Raw genomic sequence first — 21,604 nt, 5'->3', positions numbered from 1 at the left:
TTATATGACTATAGAACCTTTTACTATTGGTTTTAATTCCCTTTGCAAGGTCCAACTTTTGGGTGATCATTTAGAAAGGAACCTGGAAACCTTTAAAGATTGTTCAATGTTAATCATGACATTAATTACTGTACAAGAGGTTTTAAGTATCATTCTCAAAAATCATGGCGTGCGAAAATAATTATCTGTAATTGTGAGGTTAGACATGCACTTTAAATAGCACCATGCAAACTTGTGGTAGTGATGGAAAACAGCTATCCTCTGATGACTGTTCTGTTGCCTGTATGAATTGGTTGTATGAATGCAGTGGACAGGGGTCAATACCACAAAATCATTACCACCACCTCCACAGACACCTACCCTTGACAGAGGCTGAACTGCTTAATCCCCTTCCTCTCCAAAGATACTTTCCTTCCAAATCAGAATTCAGGTACATTTGGAGGGGGAATGCTTGTTGGGTCTTGGTCTCTCCCTGCATTGTCAATCCAGCATATTTTTATTAATGGATGTAAGGTGGAAAGAAAATGGATTAAAGTAAGTAGCACAAGATTCATTTATGATGTATGACTAAGCCTTTGGCACATCAAAGGCAGGAGTTATGTTATCAAAATACCCATGGCCCATCAGCCCTTATGCAGCATTTAGTGCCCTTTATTACAGGCACCACTTAATAGCTACCTTTCATTCTAAACACCTTGAATTAGTTAGACACCACGTTTTGGAAAAAATGAGTCACCATGTGTGACTTGGATGTGTGACTTGGCTGCATAAAGTATTAGAAACTACAGCACTGCAGTGTATATCTCTGACTTGTTGGAAATCAGACTGTTAACTGCCAGGAAACAACTAATTTTCCATCTTTCCTATTTTTCTGATTCTGGTGAACGAAACCTGAGAATTCACAATGGCAAACATCCCGTCATTATCCCCTGTAGTCTCTGAAATATACTTGTGGCCATTATTTTTCATAGAATTCCTGCTCCTGCCTATGATTCATGAAGCCATAAAAACAGCTAACGAATGGGCAGTCACATCATTTAGAATGATGAAAAAAGAATCTCTGTGTCATTTCAGATATTGTTCTCTAGCCCTGCTGCACCTACAGCATGTAGGGTTTGTTGTCCCATGCCATTAATTACTGTTTATAACATCAATAATGTGCTTGCAACCAGTTATTACTGTATAAATGCTGTCTGATTTGTTAGCATTCATTATTAAAGGATTCTTACAATTGTTAACCTTCCATGCTATGGAGAAGTAACACTTTCAAAAGTGACCGAGGTATTTTGTAGCTAGATCCACAAAAGATCTTAAACTCAGCATTGCAATGAAGAATATTCGGCATCCTGCTGTCCAGTGGAATCCATACTTAGGCACCCAGGCTCCCTATACAATGCATGGGGAGAGTTAGGCACCTAAGAATGGGATCCACAAAAACCAGCATGCTGAGCTACGCTAGGCAATAGAAGAGGCCAAGCAGAGGGGTGTGCATTAAGCCTCACCCCAAAGGGATTTAGGTGTCTAAATCCACATCAGAGGTATGGTGACAATACTTCCCGTTTTGGCCGGGACAGTCCCCTTTTTAGGGCCTGTCCCAGACATTCCGACTTTTTTGGCAAAAATGGGCATTTGTCCCGTATGCACTTAGCAAATGGAACAAATGCCCAGTTTTCCCAAAAAAGGGGGGTGTACTCCCCTGGGGGGGGGGTTGGAATTGGCAGAAGAACATTCAGGTGGGCAAGTGGTGACAGGAGGTCCTGGCTGGCACGGGGCTCGGGCGGTCAGCTCCAACCCCTGCGGGCCAGCACGGGGCTCAGGTGAGTGGCGAAGCCAGGTGGCTTGGGCCAGTCCCATGTGGGATGTGGGAGGCTCGGGCCAGCTCTGCCTGGGGGGCTCAGGCAAGCAGCGATGCCGGGGGGCTCAGGCCAGCTGCATGGGGTGTCCCATTTTTGCTTTGGGAAATATGGTCACCCTACTCAGAGGGAGGTCCCTATCTCCACTTAGGACTCACAGCCATGAACACTGGAGTTAGGCGCCTGTGCTCTTTCTCCCAAAAACCAGAAGTGGTGGTAGCTGTACTCGTTTATAACCTTTTGCTCAGTAGTTAGCACGCTCAATCAGGATGTAGGAGACCTAGGTTCTAGTCCCCCATCCTGCCGGATGTGGAACAGGGAATTGAACTCATATCTCCCATCTTTCAGCCGACCAGTGGGTTCTGAGACATGCTGGGGTGGCCTCTCTCTCTCATTCTCTTCTGTTGAAGCCATGCCACTATCTGTCAATAATTAAATATTCATTGAGCTAGAAAGTGTGAGAGTGGCTGTATAGCGTGGTGGTTAGGACACTCAGCTGGCCTGTAGGAGAGTCAAATTTGAGTCCCGGCTCTAGTGTCTATTTAATTATTTATACAAAGTGGAACAGTTTCAACAGGAGAGATGGATGATGTGGTTCAAAGATCTAAATATTTGGGCTTAAACTCCTAAAGTGGCAATTAGGTGCCTAAATCCCTTTGTGGATCTAGCCCTGTAAGCCTAAATCTCATTGAAAGTCAATGGGACTTAAGAGCCAAAGTCTTTTCACTTAGATGGTTTTGAAAACTTTACTCCCAGTTTCCCAACATGGTAAGAGTAACTGAATGCTACAGTCCTCTAAATTGGAAAGGCTATTGTCCCAGTTAAGTGGCTAGAGTGACCAATTAAATGAAGAGGCTATTTAAAAAAAGTCTTAAAAGACTGATTAAAGATTCTGATAAATTCGTATCTGGATTTCAAATACCCACCATTTTAGGGATGTTTGGCTCTGGGTTCGGACCAATATATATAGCACAGCCACCTGCTCCTCCCCTGCCGCTCCGAATAAATTTTGAGGGTTTGTGGTACCAGATTTTTTTCTACTAAAAGTACAAACATATAAATGATACCTACCACACTTCATATTTTTCTTTAAAAAAAAATTTTATTTGGCAACTTCTGTGTTAAACGTCTAGAGCAGTGATTCTTAACTGTGGTCCACCGTTTGTTCAGGGAAAGCCCCGGCACGCTGGGCTGGTTTGTTTACCTGCCACATCCGCAGGTTTGGCCGATCGTGGCTCCCACTGGCCGCAGTTCGCCACTCCAGGCCAATGGGGGCTACAGGAAGGGTGGCCAGCACATCCCTCGGCTTGCGCTGCTTCCCGCACCCCCCATTGGCCTGGAGCAGCAAACCGTGGCCAGTGGGAGCCGAGATCGGCCAAACCCACGAACAAACTGGCCCCGCGCGCCAGGGGCTTTCCCTGAACAAATGGTGGACCACAGTTGCGAACCACTGCTCTAGAGCATAACATTTTAGACCTATTCATCACCTGGTTAAATACCACTTAACTCATCAGCACCCCCAGCCAAATACACTATTATTAAGGAGAATTTATGCGAATAATAATAGCCTGTTTAAACAGCAGTCATTACCATTCACTGTATCAAGTTTTGCTTTCGCTTGATGGACTTATTTTAGACTCTATGGCGGTGTAACTGAAACCAGAATCTGGTCAACTAAAACTCCTGGGAGTTTTGCCTGAGTAAGGCTACCAGATTTGGCCCCGTTGAATTACTCCATGAATTGATTCTGCTCAGTGTGTTTAATTTTTTTCATTGAGTATTTCTTCTCTTCCATTCTCTGCTCTGTTCCCCCCCATCTCCCCTAAGAACATAGCAAATCCAATAACAAATGAGTTAGAGCGCGTGTCTGAACCCACAATGTTAGTGCAAATTCTAAGTTAAGCAAAACAAATCAGCCCATCTCTAGCCTTTACACTTGATGTTCAGGAGCTTTAAGACCTAAGTCCTGAGTCTCTTCTCACAATCCATGGTGTAAGTCAGTAATGTAGCTGAAACTGATAAGAGTTATGCTGGCTTCCCTGATCAACCCATACGTTTGGATAGTGGCACTGTTTCTTCACTGAGTTTAGAGGAACCATGAATGTGAGTACAGTCCTGTATAATAAATAACTAGTTTTAAAATTGGCACAATATCAGAATGGACATTTGCCCGAGAGCCATGCCCCATTATTTCCCTATTGGAAAGTGTCTCTACGTACTTTGTTACAGTACACTATATACATGACTCGTGGCAAAAGCACTTCACATGGGCAACCGAGGAAAGGTCCTGATGATAGTGATTATGAAATATGGTTTTGCCTTTTAATTTCACACTCTGCCTTCCTCAGAAAATATGGCTCCCCAAGCTCTTTGGGTAACAGAGTTTGTGGCATGTGGCTGCCCCCTCTGGTCTTTTGTTGTGCATGGAGGAGGTTGAGGCAGATGGCAGAAAATCAAGGGAGTCTCTGTTGCACAATATGGTAGGTCAAGGTCAGCCACAGGAGGGCTGAGATGCCACGTTTAGGATACCTGAGGACCCAGTGGAACTCTTATTTTCAGGCCTAAGGCTATGAGGCTTAAACCCCTGTATGCCTATAGTTGGCTAGTGCTAAACTGGGGGCAGGGTGTAAGGGAGTCTCAGAGGCACTGGTTTTGTTGGCATTCATATATGAAATCAAGACTAAATAAAGGAGAAAACCCAGTGCAATTACTAGCTCGCCCTGCACAATCCTACTGCCTCCTGTGAATATTTATAGCTCCTCTTGCAGGAACCAGCCCAGTGGGGAAATCCAGCAACCAATGTGGTGAGGTCTCACATAAACAAAACAGGCTTTAATTGCTCTGCAGGTGGGGGGCTGATGGGGCATGGGACAGACCTGTGGTAATTGAGGCTGTTCCACACATTTTGTGTTGAGCGAAAACCTGGTCTGCTAGCTGAGCCTGCTTTGGAACTTGCTACCTTCGTCAGCAGGGCAGGAGGAGGGAGTGTTTTATATTGAATTTGAACTGGTTCCACATATGAATCGGGCTCGGTGTTTGTTGTTTGACTATGTATGGGGAAAATACCATTTCCAGGCATATTCCTATTTGGATGTGACTATGAACACAGCCAGTACATACGGTGGGCCAAATTCTCCTCTTGATTACATCAGTGTCCTCTAGATGCTTATCTGGCTACCATAACTATAGTATCTTAACGCCATTTGCATTGGCAGAAAAACTCATCTCCCTCTTCCCTTCAAGCACAGCCTAGGATTGAAGTGCCAGATCATCAGAATTTCAGGACATTGTCAGATCAACTTTTCCAGTCAGCCTCACCTCAGTCCCTGGAAAAATCATGGAGCAGGTCCTCAAGGAATCAATTCTGAAGCACTTAGAGGAGAGGAAAGTGATCAGGAACAGTCAGCATGGATTCACCAAGGGCAAGTCATGCCTGACTAATCTAATTGCCTTCTATGACAAGATAACTGGCTCTGTGGATGAGGGGAAAGCGGTGGACGTGTAGTTCCTTGACTTTAGCAAAGCTTTTGACACTGTCTCCCATAGTATTCTTGCCAGCAAGTTAAAGAAGTATGGGCTGGATGAATGGACCATAAGGTGGATAGAAGGATGGCTAGATAGTCGGGCTCAATGGGTAGTGATCAATGGCTCCATGTCTAATTGGCAGCCGGTATCAAGTGGAGTGCCCCAAGGGTCGGTCCTGTTCAATATCTTCCTAAATGATCCGGAGGATGGTGTGAATTGCACCCTCAGCAAGTTTACAGATGACACTAAACTGGGAGGAGAGGTAGATACGCTGGAGGGTAAGGATAGGATACAGAGGGCCCTAGACAAATTAGAGGATTGGGCCAAAAGAAATCTGATGAGGTTCAACAAGGACAAGTGCAGAGTCCTGCACTTAGACGGAAGAATCCCATGCACCGCTACAGACTAGGGACCGAATGGCTCGGCAGCAGTTCTGCAGAAAAGGACCTAGGGGTTACAGTGGACGAGAAGCTGGATATGAGTCAATAGTGTGCCCTTGTTGCCAAGAAGGCCAATGGCATTTTGGGATGTATATGTAGGGACATTGTCAGCAGATCGAGGGACATGATCATTCCCCTCTATTCGACAGTGGTGAGGCCTCATCTGGAGTACTGTGTCCAGTTTTGGGCCCCACACTACAAGAAGGATGTGGAAAAATTGGAGAGTCCAGCGGAGGACAACAAAAAAGATTAGGGGACTGGAACACATAACTTATGAGGAGAGTCTGAGGGAACTGGGATTGTTTAGTCTACGGAAGAGAAGAATGAGGGGGGATTTGATAGCTGCTTTCAACTACCTGAAAGGGGGTTCCAAAGAGGATGGATCTAGACTGTTCTCAGTGGTAGCTGATGACAGAAAAAGGAGTAATGGTCTCAAGTTGCAGTGGGGGAGGTTTAGGTTGGATATTAGGAAAAACTTTTTCACTATGAGGATGGTGAAACACTGGAATGCGTTACCTAGGGAGGTGGTGGAATCTCCTTCCTTAGATATTTTTAAGGTCAGGCTTGACAAAGCCCTGGCTGGGATGATTTAGTTGGGGATTGGTCCTGCTTTGAGCAGGGGGTTGGACTAGATGACCTCCTGAGGTCCCTTCCAACCCTGATATTCTATGACTCTATGATTCTTCAATCCCTCTCTCCCTCACATTCTCTTCATCCAAGCCCAGCCTTTCCCACTCGCAGACTCTCAGGCTGTTCCTTCCTCCCACAGACAGATTCTCCTTCCCAGCCCCTAGGGTAGACTCTTATTTTCCTCCCACTCCTAAGTCCTTGATCTTCCTGCCAATGGAGGCAGCCCAGCCCAACAGGCAGCTGGCTGGCACCACTTTGCCTGAGTACTATGCTGTTGCCTGATGCTCTGCCTCTGACTCACTGCTGCATCCAGGCCTCCTCCTTTGACTGTGGGGTCTGAATGTCAAGTTCTTGTCCTAATCCTCTCCTGTTTCCCTTAACATGGGCAAAGCAGATCTTTGGCTAACAGGTACCCGAGATGACACACTGCAGATTGTCCCATCTTAATGCATGTTCCTACTCTGAGAAGGGTTCAGGAAAAACTAACACCTTGTAACTCATCAGAACATGCCTGTCTCTCTCTCACCTCCTCCCCGCTCAACCCTCCCCCCCCCCCCCGCCAGTTCCATCCATCAAAGCTCCAGCCCCTACATTTGAAACTCCTTGAACTACAGAATTCAGCTTCTACTCAGCTTTTCCATGACTTTTGGGTGGCACTGCTATTGTTTCAGCCACCTGATTACAGTGGCTTATTTTTGTAAGGTGCTGGCTACAATAACCATGTTTAACTCAAATCCATAGCAGAATTATCCACTATACCCCAGTCAGTGAGACCTGTGCAAGCCTTATTTCCTCTAGAGGGTTTGCACATGTGTCGCTGTGGTCCTGATTTGAAGACCCTGGGCTTTTCACGGGGGATTGCTTGAAGGAGCTTGTGGGACCTGGAGAAGCAGGCAGTTGGGTCTGGCATCATTAGTAGAAGGATTGTAGGGGAAGTAGGCAAGGGCAGAATTGTGAAGAACCGTGAAGGTGAACACAAGAATGCGTAGATACAAAACTGATAGGTACCTTACCTAAACCACGTAGAGAATTTGCAGGGAGGTCCAGTTAATAAGACTCCAGCACAGGAGTCAGGAAAGCTGGGTTGTGTTCCCATCTCTGCTACTGTTCTGCTGTGTGACCTTTGGCAAAATCACTTCCCCTGGCTGTGCCTCAGTTTCCGCACCTGTAAAAGGGAGCTCCTGGGACTTCTGCACTTTTGTAAAGTGCTTTGAGGGCTATGTGTGAAATGAGCTACATAAAAGAGCTGAGGAGTATTTATCTTCTACATGGAGTGATCAGACAGTTTTAAAAACTCTTGAGTCCTAGTACAGTTTAGCCTAGCAGCTCTCGGCATTTTTGTGTAACTCCTCTGATCATGGTGTGTGGCACTCACTCTACATTTGCTTATATTCATACCAATTCCAGAGATACAAGGAGACAACTAGAAAAATCCCTGTGTCTGTGTGAAATGAATATTTCAGGGATGTCTAATATCCCTTTACGTAAGTTTACTGCCTGCAAAATGATTTTAGATGTAACAGGATATCCCTGCACACATCTCAGTCATGTAAGATGCACTGAGGTTAGGAAAAGAACACTGTACCAGTTATCAATGAAATCTTCATTCAGTGTAAGCCAGGAGTGCTTTCTCATCTTGTGGTATGGCATACCAGGATAGCTCTCCTGTCTGTGGTTAGACTTTACCCTTCCAATGAACCTCAGCCCTATTTTCTAGGGGCTTGATCCAAATCTCACTGACGACAATGCAAATATTTCTGTTGACTTGAATGGGCTTTGAATCATGCTCTGGGCGTAGAAGAAAAGTGCCACCTTGACGCCTGTTCACTCCAAAGTTCTGCTTGTTGAGGCTGCCAGTTAGTTCAGAGTGGCAGTGATTTTTGAAACATTGACACTTGGAAAGGGACAGACAACCTCTGACTCACTTCTCAACGGCCACTGATCAGCCTTCCCATGATGTTAGCTTTTGCTTACTATTGGCCTGAGCTGGATTTAAGCTAGTGACCAGCTCTGTATCACAACCACTCACCTTAGACACCCAATCAGTCTGAAGTGCCCGCATTAGCCCTCAGAGCCCTTTTTAAGACTTGCACTTGTATCTGCCTTTCATCCAGGGTTCTCTAAATACTTTACTAGATGGCTTAGTATTAGCCCAGTTAGGTGACTTTCCTGTAATTATGTCACAAATCAGGTCAGTGGCCAAAGCAGCAACAGAACCCAGGTCCCCTGCTGTAACCAACAGAGAATCCTGCCTCTGTAATTAGTGATCTGGAGTAATATACATGTGATTCTCATTCAGGGTCTCAGTCTCTGTGACAGCAAGAGCTGGCAGAGGTATAGAAGCAGCTCAGCCATACCGGGGTGTACTTTCTTTTATTATAGGGCACTATATATTGATTTGCTTTGGAAAGCAATGCTGTTGGGAAGGGTATATAAAGGGCTGGATTAATCCACGGTGTGGAGGGGCAGTAGGGGTGGGGAGGAGGGTTGGAGAGCGAACCCACCCTGCACTCACTCTACAGCAGCTGTGTTCTTGTCCTGTGGGGCTGGGCCTTGCTCCCTGCTCCAGGTGTTGTGACCTTGCAGCGCCACTCAGATGATTCGGGTTGCCATGCTGGGGTGGAGTGTGGTGCTGTGGGTGGTTGGTGCCCCCTTGGTGGGGAAAGTAAGAGGAGGTTGGGGAGGTGGAGTAGGAGAATGATTTGGGGGGCCCCACACACATTTGGGCCTGAGGCACCTGCATAGTTTGCCTATGCGTTAATCTTGCCCTGCGTATATATGTATTAGTGACAGGCTTGAATCACACACGTCATATCTAGAGCTGGATAACCCAAAATTCATACGTGTTTATGTCCAGGGATTTGATTTGCCCCATTAGTGAGAGTTAGGACAGTCACAGGGTTCACAGCCAGATGTGACTACACAAAAGTTGAGGGTATGTTTGGATGCAGGGGTATAGTTCAGCCCTTCTTTAACATATAATGATAAATCTGAAATAGTGGCTGGACCAGTCAACAGAGGAAACATGCTACTGAATTCAGAGTGACTTGGAAGAGTTTGGCTTATGTGTGCACAGGAGCCTTACAGAATTCAGTGTTGCAAAATGCAGTGTAACAAGGCTGGAAACTAAAAAATAAACACATGGATTATAGTCACAGTGAGTATAATATATGGGAGGACACAGTTTAGGAACTATGGGGCAATTGTGGATGGGTTTGGCAGTGGCCACATATGCAAGCTTAGGTTTTCCCAACCATGAAATTCTAAACATGTGGCAGTTGTGTGTAGTGTACTCCACTAGTGAAATCTCATTTGAATATTTTATGCCTCACCAGTTACCAGGGTTTAAGGCCAACGTTTGAGAGGGAAAAGATTGCATGCAGAGGAAGGCAATTAAAATAATTCAAGGCTTCAAGGACCTGAAAGTCTTCCTGGATTTAGCCTGTGGATCTTAGAATAAGGGAGACTAGGGGAGATCTTAGAGAGGATGGATAAGATTCTAAAGACAAGGAAATGGATTGATGCCAGTAACAAGCTGTGTGACAAAGGAGGAGGCTGCCCCAAATAGGTCATGGTTTGTGCTTAAGTAGGGAATTACTCTATAGCAAGAACAATTCCTGGGAAGTTATTTGAATCAAAGATGTATTATTTGAATCAAAGATGTATTAAATACAGAATACACATTGCCATAGGTGGATACAAAAATAAATGAGAGCCACAAGGTGGGTGAGGTAATATCTTTTATTGGACCAACTTCTGTTGGTGAGAGAGAGAGAAGCTTTCGAGCTGCATAGAGCTCTTCTTCAGGTCTGGGAGAGGTACTCAGAGTGTCACAGCTAAATACAAGATTGATACAAGTTTAATATTAGTAGTTAGCACATATTCTAAGGGACCATTCATAGCTCTAGAGCAAGGCAGGGAAACCATTTCAGAATAAATTAGTAATTAGTGAACATGCACATAGGTCCATTTCTTTGCATACAAAATGTTACATCCAATGTTAAAGTAATTGCAACCCTGAGGTAACTAAATCGACTGGTAATATCAGTGTTAAAATCATCATCTTCCAAGGTTAACAGGAACAGAGCTGTGGGGGCTGTATGGTTCATCCTGGGAGTCGGCTGTCCCAGCTACTCACTGCTGTGAGTCCCTTGCAGTATGCTGTACTGCAGTAGGATATTTCACAACACTCTTCTCTGCAGTGACCTTTGAGGAAGGGCAGAGTAGATAAGTTGTAGCTCTCATTGCAGGACACCTTTCTTCTCCTCTCCCCTTCGAGCAGTACATTACATTTCCTTTCTGTTGTTTCCTATTTGATTCAAGGGAGTATTTATTAAGTCTGGAAAACCTCTTTCAGGTTTGTATGGCTCAATAATAAGAAACTTAAGAACATGGCTGTCTTAAAACCAGTGATTTTACAGTGACAGCAACAAAAAAAGGAGATGTTTTAGCTTTGTAAACTACCATTATGCAGAGTCATCTGTGTCATAGAAACACTCAGCATCTGCCTGCTTTTGTCCACATCTCTCCTCCATGTATAGTTGAGGCCAATTTACTATGTGGGCTTCTTTAAGTTTATTTCCTTGCTTTATCTCTATTTTGTGTGTGTGTGCATGTGCGTGCATCTGATTTATTGCTGATGAAAAGTGCTAAATTGAAAACACTAGATTGAAACCAAAGTCCACTATCGACAGAACCTGCCACACTCTGTTTCACCTCATGTGCTTCCACCCTTCCCTGGAGGAACAGCCCTTTGGAGGCAAGATAGCAGTCCAGTCTCAGTAGCCCATTCAGTCCTCAGCCTCTTTTGAGGGGTCGTCCAGACAGAAAGTTAATGTGCAGCAAGCAAGGGTGTGAATTTACAGCCCATTAGCCACTCCACACTAAGGCCACGTCTACACTACAAAATTATGTTGGCCTAACTTACATTGGCATGAAGCCTCCACAGTTATTAAATTGCTTGTGTGTGTGTGTGTGTGTGTGTGTGTGCACTTGGCTTCTTGTGTCGGTAGTGTGCATCCTCACCAGTGTGGGGCATTCTGGGTGGCTCCTGAAAGCCGGTAACAGTCAATGTAAGCAATGCCGTGTCTACACTGACACTGTGTCGACTTATTTCAGAGTAGTAGCCGTGTTAGTCTGTATCAGCAAAAACAACAAGGAGTACTTGTGGCACCTTAGAGACTAACAAATTTATTTGGGCATAAGCTTTCGTGGGCTAAAACGACAAAGTGGGTTTTAACCCAGGAAAGCTTATGCCTAAATACATTTGTTAATCTCTAAGGTGTCACAAGTACTCCTCGTTGTTTTTGTGTCAACCTAATTACATTGACAAGGATACTATGCTGCTTGGGGAGGTAGTGTTAATTAATCGGCGTAGAGAGGCATTTATGGGAGCTAAATTTAAGTGAAGACACTTCCATAGGTAGGTCATAGAATATCAGGGTTGGAAGGGACCTCAGGAGGTCATCTAGTCCAACCCCCTGCTCAAAGCAGGACCAATCCCCAACTAAATCATCCCAGCCAGGGCTTTGTCAAGCCTGACCTTAAAAATATCTAAGGAAGGAGATTCCACCACCTCCCTAGGTAACGCATTCCAGTGTTTCACCACCTCCTAGTGAAAAAGTTTTTCCTAATATCCAACCTTAACCTCCTCCACTGCAACTTGAGACCATTACTCCTTCTTCTGTCATCAGCTGCCACTGAGAACAGTCTAGATCCATCCTCTTTGGGACCCCCTTTCAGGTAGTTGAAAGCAGTTATCAAATCCCCCCTCATTCTTCTCTTCTGAAGACTAAACATACCCAGTTCCCTCAGCCTCTCCTCATAAGTCATGTGTTCCAGTCCCCTAATCATTTTTGTTGCCCTCCGCTGGACTCTTTCCAATTTTTCCACATCCTTCTTGTAGTGTGGGGCCCAAAACTGGACACAGTACTCCAGATGAGGCCTCACCAATGTTGAATAGAGGGGAACGATCACGTCCCTCAATCTGCTGGCAATGCCCCTACCTATACATCCCAAAATGCCATTGGCCTTCTTGGCTACACTGTTGACTCATATCCAGCTTCTCGTCCACTGTAACCCCTAGGTTCTTTTGTGCCGAACTGCTGCCAAGCCATTCGGTCCCTAGTCTGTAGCGGTGCATTGGATTCTTCCGTCTAAGTGCAGGACTCTGCACTTGTCCTTGTTGAACCTCATCAGATTTCTTTTGACCCAATCCTCTAATTTGTCTAGGGCCCTCTGTATCCTATCCCTACCCTCCAGCGTATCTACCTCTCCTCCTAGTTTAGTGTAATCTGCAAACTTGCTGAGGGTGCAATCCACACCATCCTCCAGATCATTTATGAAGATATTGAACAAAACCGACCCCAGGACCGACCCTTGGGGCACTCCACTTGATACCGGCTGCCAACTAGACATGGAGCCATTGATCACTACCCATTGAGCCTGATAATCTAGCCATCTTTCTATCCATCTTATAGTCCATTCATCCAGCCCATACTTCTTTAACTTGCTGGCAAGAATACTGTGGGAGACCATGTCTAAAGCTTTGCTAAAGTCAAGGAACAACATGTCTACCGCTTTCCCCTCATCCACAGAGCCAGTTATTTCGTCATAGAAGGCAATTAGATTAGTCAGGCATGACTTGCCCTTGGTGAATCCATGCTGACTGTTCCTGATCACTTTCCTCTCCTCTAAGTGCTTCAGAATTGATTCCTTGAGGACCTGCTCTATGATTTTTCCAGGTCAACGCAAAGCAGCTTATGTCAACCTAACTGTATAGTGTAGACTAGGCCTAACTCCCTGGGTGGATACTCTGTGCACAAACAATGCCCCCGGGCAATTTAGCTTAGTATAGTTTAGAGTGTATTAAGCTAAAGTGCACAAAGGCACTTTTAGTAAGAGTGTCCACAGAGGGAGTTAGTACAGAGTAGCTAGTGTGCTAAAAATTCACACTCTATTTTGCTGCACACTAACTTCCTGTGTAGATAAGTCCTGAGATTGCCTGCAGGGTTGCCCGTTAGGAGCAGTGGTGCTGACATTGGGATGCAAGTTGGACTGAACCAGCAATTTCATTTGATACAGGCTGCTGAAGAGCCCTCAGAGAGCGACAAGCCTTGGTTACTAACTCAGGCTTGCACGGTGATTTTTAAAAGCCTAGGCTTCCAGACTTTCCACTGTGGCCTTTTGTATATCAGGTCAGAAAACACACACACTGTTCTCTGTAAACATGGTTTCAAGCAGTTCCTTTGTGTGCAATTGCTGCTGTCTTAGTACTTAGTGCTCTGAGCGATCTTTCCTGGATGCTATAAGTTGCTATGGATTGTTCTGTCAATCAATAGAATATTTGAGACCCAACCGTGAGGATATAAGATGCATCCCTGTTGGGATGATGACTAAAATTCATCAAGAAGAGAATAAGTTTCCGACTGGAGTATACAATCGCAGAGCGTGATCTAGTTGGGCCTTCAAGCTTCAGGGGACTGAGTGGGGAGGAGGATGGGGAATGTCAGGATGAGTGAGACAGGAGGTTTTTTTTCTCTCCAGCACAGTATTTCTCTGCATCGTCGTCATATGTTTGCATCATTTAATTTCATGCCCCACATATTTGACAGAGTCTGATCAGCAGCGAGTTGTTATTTTGGAAACCTGTGTTTCATAAACACCTTTCTTGTTTTCCCATGGTTTTTATTCAATGTCCTTCTAAACAACCACCTGTGATCCTACTCCCCCATGTAGAAATATGCCAGATGTGATAACTATAATTATTAATGAAATCCTAATAGTTTACACTTGTATACAGCTTTCATCCAGGTTCTTAAGATGCTTTATCAGATGCTAATTATCATCAGTTACACACTAGACTAGCAGTTATGTGACCTCTTTGTGGTCACACGGCAAGTCAGCAGCCACAGCAGCAACATAACCTGGGTCCCCTGCTCTAATCAACAGATAATGCTGCCTCCAGAATTAGTGATCTCTAAAAATATACAAGCGATGGTCCCTGGGACAAGCAGGAGCTAGCAGAGGTGCAGAAACCGCTTAGTTATTCAGGGATATACTTTCTCTCATTATATCTCCACTTCCACATTGTAATCCTTTGTACTTCTGCAGCAGTATCCTGTGACATTGCATTCAATATGATTTTATGAAAGTATGCTGATGAGTGTAAATATAATGTAACTAAAATATGCTTCATGCAAAAGGTCTCTTGTAAGGTATCATTACAAAGCTAATAATCTACTGAGTGTGGTCATCCTATTTGTATAAATGTATCACCCTTGCATCTGAAACTAGAGATATGAAATATAACTCTGAGGGCCTATTGTAGTTATGCAAAGTGTGGGCCATTGATGGTGGTTTGGAATCTTGATGGCTCCCATCAACCAGGACAATAGACTGTGGATGGCTCTGTTTGCAGGCAGGTCTTCCTGTGAGTCAGGCTGGGAGAAATGAGGGCTTGGGGTCTCACAGGACATGTGATCGTGTCACCTGACCTTGAATCCATCGTTAACCTGGGGTTTTTCCATTGAGAAGGAGGGGTGGGAACCAATGTTCCCTCTCATTTTTAACAGGTTGCGTGCGCAAAAAATTTCTTCTGTGCCACCGCCGAAGCAAAAGAAAAAAGAAAAAAAGCCAAAGCCAGAGTGTATGCGGTGTTTCGCCGTGTGCATGGGGTTTAAGATCTGTGTGCGCGCACACAGCTTAAAGGGAACAGTGGTGGGAACCCAAAGGGACAAAGGATTTCTGCCTTATGCAAAAGATACATAAGTGAGTGGAACAGAACAAGGAAGAGGCCATCATGAGAAATCCCCTAGCTACCACCTGAGCCAGAACAAGAGCTGTACCAGGGGAAAGGATTGTGACCAGACTAGGAAGGCATCCAGTCTGTGAAAGAAACTTATTGAAACATCTCTAAGGGTGAGATTTTATCTGTATTCAGTTTTATTAATGTACTAGACTTAGCCTTGAATGTTTTATTTCATTTTGTTTGGTAATTCACTTTGTTCTGTCTGTTACTACTTGGAACCACTTAAATCCTACTTTCTGTATGTAATAAAATCACTTTTTACTTATTAATTAACCGAGAGTGTGTATTAATACCTGGGAGGGCAAACAGCTGTGCATCTCTCTCTATCACTGTTACAGAGGGTGAACAATTTTTTAGTTTACCTTGTATAAGCTTTATACAGGGTAAAATGGATTTATTTGGGGTTTGGACCCCATTGGGAGTTGGGCATCTGAGTGTTAAAGCCTGGCACACTTCCTAAGTTGCTTTAAATTAAGCCTACAGCTGTCAGGGGACGTGGTTCAGACCTGGGTCTGGGTTTGCAGCAGGCTAGCGGGTCTGGCTCAAACCAGGCAGGGCACTGAAGTCCTAAGCTGACAGGGCAGGAAAGCAAGGGCAGAAGTAGTCTTGGCACATCAGTTGGCTTCCCCTAGGGGGTTTCTGTGATCCAACCCGTCACAATATCCATTCAAGGACCTTGCAGTTGTTTTAGAAATATGGGAGTGAATTTCACCTTAGTGCAAAGGGCCAGCCAAGATTCCTATGCACCCGAGTCACCGCTTAAGCATTTAAGGTGGTGTTATGTAATGCAAGTTGCCTTATGTGTGCCCAATGTACTATGGATAAAGTTTAGTCTCTGATCACTCAGTGCCATGTGCTAGTCACCACTATCTGCTGCTGCATGAAGCAGAGAAATATCAGTTATCATTCACGGACAGATCCTGCTCCTATCAAAGTTAGTGGGATAGGTCTCATCCTGGGAGCAGAATCCGTCCTTTCAGAAATTTCAGTTTTGCTTTAGGAAGCTGTGACGTAGACTTTCCCTAGTAGTGGACACAGTGGTTCTTAGTGAACATCTATGAAATAGGACGACTTGCTATCAATCCACTTATCAAAGCTGCTCTCAGTTTTTTTGCAACAGTTTTTTTGGCAGGTCAGGCCAAACAAATAAATACTGAGCAAAGGAAGCCCAGCCTGTACCTAGTGCATTGTAATCGATAAGTTTTAAAACAAATCAAAGCAGCTCCTGGGAGCTCTTGTCTGTACACTGCTACTTTTAGAATAGTAACTGGTGGCATTTTGGTTGCTCATATCAATTTGCTGGTATAAACTCAGGTTGGTTATCTGATGCTTCGGCTGAGGTGTTAGATGCTGCTCAGATGCACTGTTCCCTTCTCTTAGTGCTGATGCAGATACAGTAACTACCTTCCTTTATTTTGCTAGCCTTTGTGTTTGGAAAAAGCATGTAAGTAAAGTCAGAGATTTTTTTTTATAAGGCCAGAAGGGACCATTAGATTGTCTAGTCTGACCTCCTCCATATCACAGACTATATAGAATTTCACCCAGTTACCCCTGCATTGAGCCCAGTAACTTCTGTTTGACTGAACCATATCTTCCTGAAAGGCATCCAGTCTTGATTAGAAGTCATTAAGAGCTGGAGGATCCACCACTGCCCTTGGTAGTTTGTTCCAATGGTTAAATCACTCACTATAAAAATGTGAATTAGTCTGGCTGTAGCTTCCAGCCACTAGTTCTTGTTATGCCTTTCTCCACTAGCTGGAAAAGCCCTTTAGTGCCTGGTATTTGAGATGTAGAATGATGGAGTGAGACTAGAGGCCTTTTCCTTTTATGTATTTATTGACATCCTCATTCTAGTTCAGCACCTTACAAATGTTGTCTGAGCCACTTTCATGAAGCTTGTGAAGTAGGCAGTATTATCTCCATTTCACAGACAGGGACACTGATCATGGAGGACAACATGGTGTGTGTTTGTCTGCATGATGGAGGTGCACAGGATTTGTCTATAGAGGGACAGAACCTGTCTGCGAAAATGGTGAATGGGATGTGTGGGAGGGCTGAGGTCTGTTAGCGGAGGATGCCTGGACGCATTTTGTAATGAATTGTGTAGGATGAGGTTTCTTTAAAGCAACCATAACTGTTTTTTAACCAAGGTAGTTTGGCGAGGGGGGGGGGCAATATCCTTCTCATCTAAACTGTCGGCACTATGGTATCTACACACTGTGCTGTCACTGTCCTGGTCCTGTCATAATGTTGTGTCATCAAGTAGTGCTGAAACATCAATGTATTGTCTAGCTCAGAATAAATACAGGGTCCATTTTTTCATCTCTTCCAGTTAACAGGAAGTGGAACGGATGTGTTGTAATCAGGACTCTCCCATAAAGTCCAGGGTGGGGTGGAATACTCTAGGAGAAAAAGATGGATTTGGTTGGATTAGAAGGAGATGACTATGCAAGAGAGGAGAGGGAACAGGAAAGTTCAAGAGAGGAAGGATGGCCAGGGGTTAACATGAGTTTATGACCCTGCTCTCCCATAAACTTCCTGTGTAACCTGGGACAAGTCAGTCTTTTTGTGCAGCAGTTCCTCATCTGTCAAATGGGAATGATAGCAATACCCAACCTCACAGAGGTGTTGTGAGGATACATACATCAGACTGTGTGGTGCTCAGATACTGCAGTTATGGGGACCAGGTAAGTACCTAAGATAAAATAAGTACCTAAGATAAAATAAATCACACATGGATATGCATCCAGGCATTTTGGGGCTTATCAGAATGAATCCTCTGAACCTTTTGAGATTCACACTGCACTAATAGCCCAGGATAAATGCAGAACTAATTAAACCATTCAAGCTCTCTCTTGCTGTCAAGTATCTCCCTAATTCTCACTGAACAATCCTCAGCAATTGATCTAACAGAACATCTATTCAAGAGAATGGAATGCAAGGACCTACTTGCTGTATCCAGCCATTTCTGGATGTTCTGAGCCAGGGAATTGTGCTGACACACACACGGTAGAGCAGGCTTGTCACTTACCCTGCTTACACATGTCCAATACCACAATCAGGTGGACGCGCCAGTGAAGAAAGTTTTGTCACTCTGTATCAGAACTTGAAGCTATTTCTCTTTCCTGTTGTTTTTTAAATGATAGTTCTGCTCAAGTTGAATGTCACTGCAGCTGAAGGAGTACTTGTGGCACCTTAGAGACTAAAACAATCAGGGGTTCCCATTGATTATAGTGATTTCTGCTGGAAGGTACAGAGCTTGATCATCTATGGCCTTCATTGAGAGAGCCAGAAAGTTGGTAATAAGCACCCATGCCTTCCCTAGCCCTCTTGCTAGTATAACAGGTCTTATGAGCATTTTTATTGTGAACTTCTCTTTTCTTTGAAGAGTTTTTAACTCAAAACGTAAACCGTCCAGCCCTCCTCCACCCAGAGAGGATAAAAATAAAAGTTGACTGTTTGGGAGATGCTTTCCAGTCACTTAGCTCAAAAATGTAGCACTAGTTTAGGGCTTGATTTTCAGAGGTGGTGAGCCATTGACTTCAAGTAGCATTGTGGTTCTCTGTACTTCCAAAAAATCAGTCCCTCGTGGTCTTTGCCTGAGGCAAACTGGAGAAAAAAAAAAAAAAAAAAAGTCTGCTCGTCACATCACAGAGCCACACCAGATAAATGGTTCCTACATATTCTGCTGGCCAGGCAGCTGCCGATTCTGCTGATCTGATGGAGCCACTGCGGCAAAACTGGCTGTGTTCTTCCTAATGGAATTTTACAAACTCTTGATCCATATTGAGGGCTGATGTTGTATATTTATTTAAATACAAACAAATCCAGCTTTGAATGTAAATGACAAAGTCAGCGAGGGTTGGAATAAAAACAAAAACGCACAGTGGGGTGATCTGCTCAGTTACGGCCTCTTTCATCAGGAAAATCAGGTGCCAGAGAGTCCTGCTTTCCCTGTTATCTTTTGAGTTTGGGGATGAGACAGGGCAGGTGACTGGAGAAATTTAAGGCAACTGCTCTATATAATTTTGGAAAATTTCCATAGAAAAGCCAAGGTACTAGACAGCCATTCCTGCACACCAAATTAAGACTTAAAAGCTTATCTTCTTCAGTGCTCTCTTATCAATATTATAACGCTTGAGCTATGATGCCGTTTCTCTGGACAATTTACTGGAGCAACAAAGGATTTTTCAGATACTTCCGGAGAGCAGAATACCTATAGCCACACATGTATTGCTGTAGGATGTCCTACAGCATGATAGATTTGGGTTAATACGCCACTGATACTGAACTTCCTGAATATGCAGGTTTTAAGGCAGATCATTACTTTGTCTTTTATATGAATGTGGTTTTTCATTCCTGAATGTAGGTCTGATCTCTCTCTCACACGGACATCTATGGCAATCTTTCCATGATGTCACTGGAAGCTGGACCAACCCAATATGTGCACATTATGATGAGTCAGAGCCTGCAGGATGCTGACTACTCTGCACTTTCATCAACTTCAGTGGGAGTGTCGGATGCTTTAGCTCTGCTCAGTAGTGGACTTTGTGTACCTAATTTCACCTCTCATAAGTCAGGGGGTGGAATTAAGCCCCCAAAAGTTTACTGGGTTTAGCATTCAATGATGAGTGTCCTTGGCTATTCTTTCTGCCTGTGTGTGTGTGTGTGTGTGTGTGTAGGTTCTTTAATCAGCACATTCTGCTTACAGTTTTTTGGGGGTCTCGCTCTCACTTAAGGCAATCATCTCAACTTTGTATAATTAATGTTATAGCCCTTTCAGTTAAATGGTTAGTCTCTTTAGTGTCTTAAATTTAGGGTTAATGCAAATTAAATGTATGCTTTAGAAATTGTTTGGGATTGCTTAAGCAATAATCCCAGAGAATGTTGGCATACTGTGGGGGCCATGCAGGTACTCATAGCAGTGCCGCTGATATGAAGGTATACATTGTCCCCAAATGTGAAATAGTTATTGGTGAGGACAAAGTCACAAAGTTCAGCCACCAGGTTTGCCGTGACATTATCGGGGATACTGTTCCTGACGGCTTGTAGTCCATCTGAAAACACCATCCTAGCCACTATGGATGTAGAAGCCCTCTACTTCAACATTCCACACAAAGATGGACTACAAGCCGTCAGGAACATATCCCCGATAATGTCATGGCAAACCTGGTGGCTGAACTTTGTGACTTTGTCCTCACCCATAACTATTTCACATTTGGGGACAATGTATACCTTCAAATCAGCGGCACTGCTATGGGTACCCGCATGGCCCCCACAATATGCCAACATTTTTATGGCTGACTTAGAACAATGCTTCCTCAGTTCTCGTCCCCTAATGCCCCTACTCTAATTGCGCTACATTGTTGACATCTTCATCATCTGGACTTATGGAAAAAAGCCTTTGAGGAATTCCACCATGATTTCAACAATTTCCATCTCACCAGCAACCTCAGCCTGGACCAGTCCACACAAGAGATCCACTTCCTGGACACTACAGTGCTAATAAGTGATGGTCACATAAACACCACCCTATACCAGAAACCTACTGACCGCTATACTTACCTACATGCCTCCAGCTTTCATCCAGACCACACCACACGATCCATTGTCTACAGCCAAGCTCTGCGATACAACCACATTTGCTCCAACCCCTCAGACAGACAGAGACAAACACCTACAAGATCTCTATCAAGCTTTCTTACAACTACAATACCCACCTGCTGAAGTGAAGAAACAGATTGACAGAGCCAGAAGAGTACCCAGGAGTCACCTACTACAGGACAGGCCCAACAAAGAAAATAACAGAACGCCACTAGCCGTCACCTTCAGCTCCCAACTAAAACCTCTCCAGCGCATCATCAAGGATCTACAACCTATCCTGAAGGACGCCCCATCACTCTCACAGATCTTGGGAGACAGGCCAGTCCGTGCTTACAGACAGCCCCCCAACCTGAAGCAAATACTCACCAGCAACCACACACCACAACCACTAACCCAGGAACCTATCCTTGCAACAAAGCCCGTTGCCAACTGTGTCCACATATCTATTCAGGGGACACCATCATAGGGCCTAATCATATCAGCCACACAATCAGAGGCTTTTTCACCTGCACATCTACCAATGTGAAATATGCCATCATGTGCCAGCAATGCCCCTCTGCCATGTACATTGGCCAAACTGGACAGTCTCTACGTAAAAGAATAAATGGACACAAATCAAACATTCAAAAACTAATTGGAGAACAATTCAATCTCTCTGGTCACTCAATTACGGACCTAAAAGTGGCAATTCAACAAAAAAAGCTTCAAAAACAGACTGCAATGAGAGACTGCTGAATTGAAAT

At 44.3% G+C, this 21,604-nt stretch overlaps 1 protein-coding gene across 2 annotated transcripts in view; it reads left to right on the top strand.

The window, feature by feature from the left end:
• The window catches only part of CAMK1D (calcium/calmodulin dependent protein kinase ID), a 378,222-nt gene that overhangs the window by 203,782 nt on the left and 152,836 nt on the right, over positions 1–21,604 (top strand). The gene's annotated exons all lie outside the window — the stretch shown is intronic.

The sequence above is a fragment of the Lepidochelys kempii genome, chromosome 1 (genome assembly GCF_965140285.1).
Source record: "Lepidochelys kempii isolate rLepKem1 chromosome 1, rLepKem1.hap1, whole genome shotgun sequence".
In the NCBI taxonomy this organism is placed as follows: Eukaryota; Metazoa; Chordata; order Testudines; family Cheloniidae; genus Lepidochelys; species Lepidochelys kempii.
Note: the sequence above shows the minus strand (reverse complement) of the source record. Positions and strands in the feature narration are given on the sequence as shown.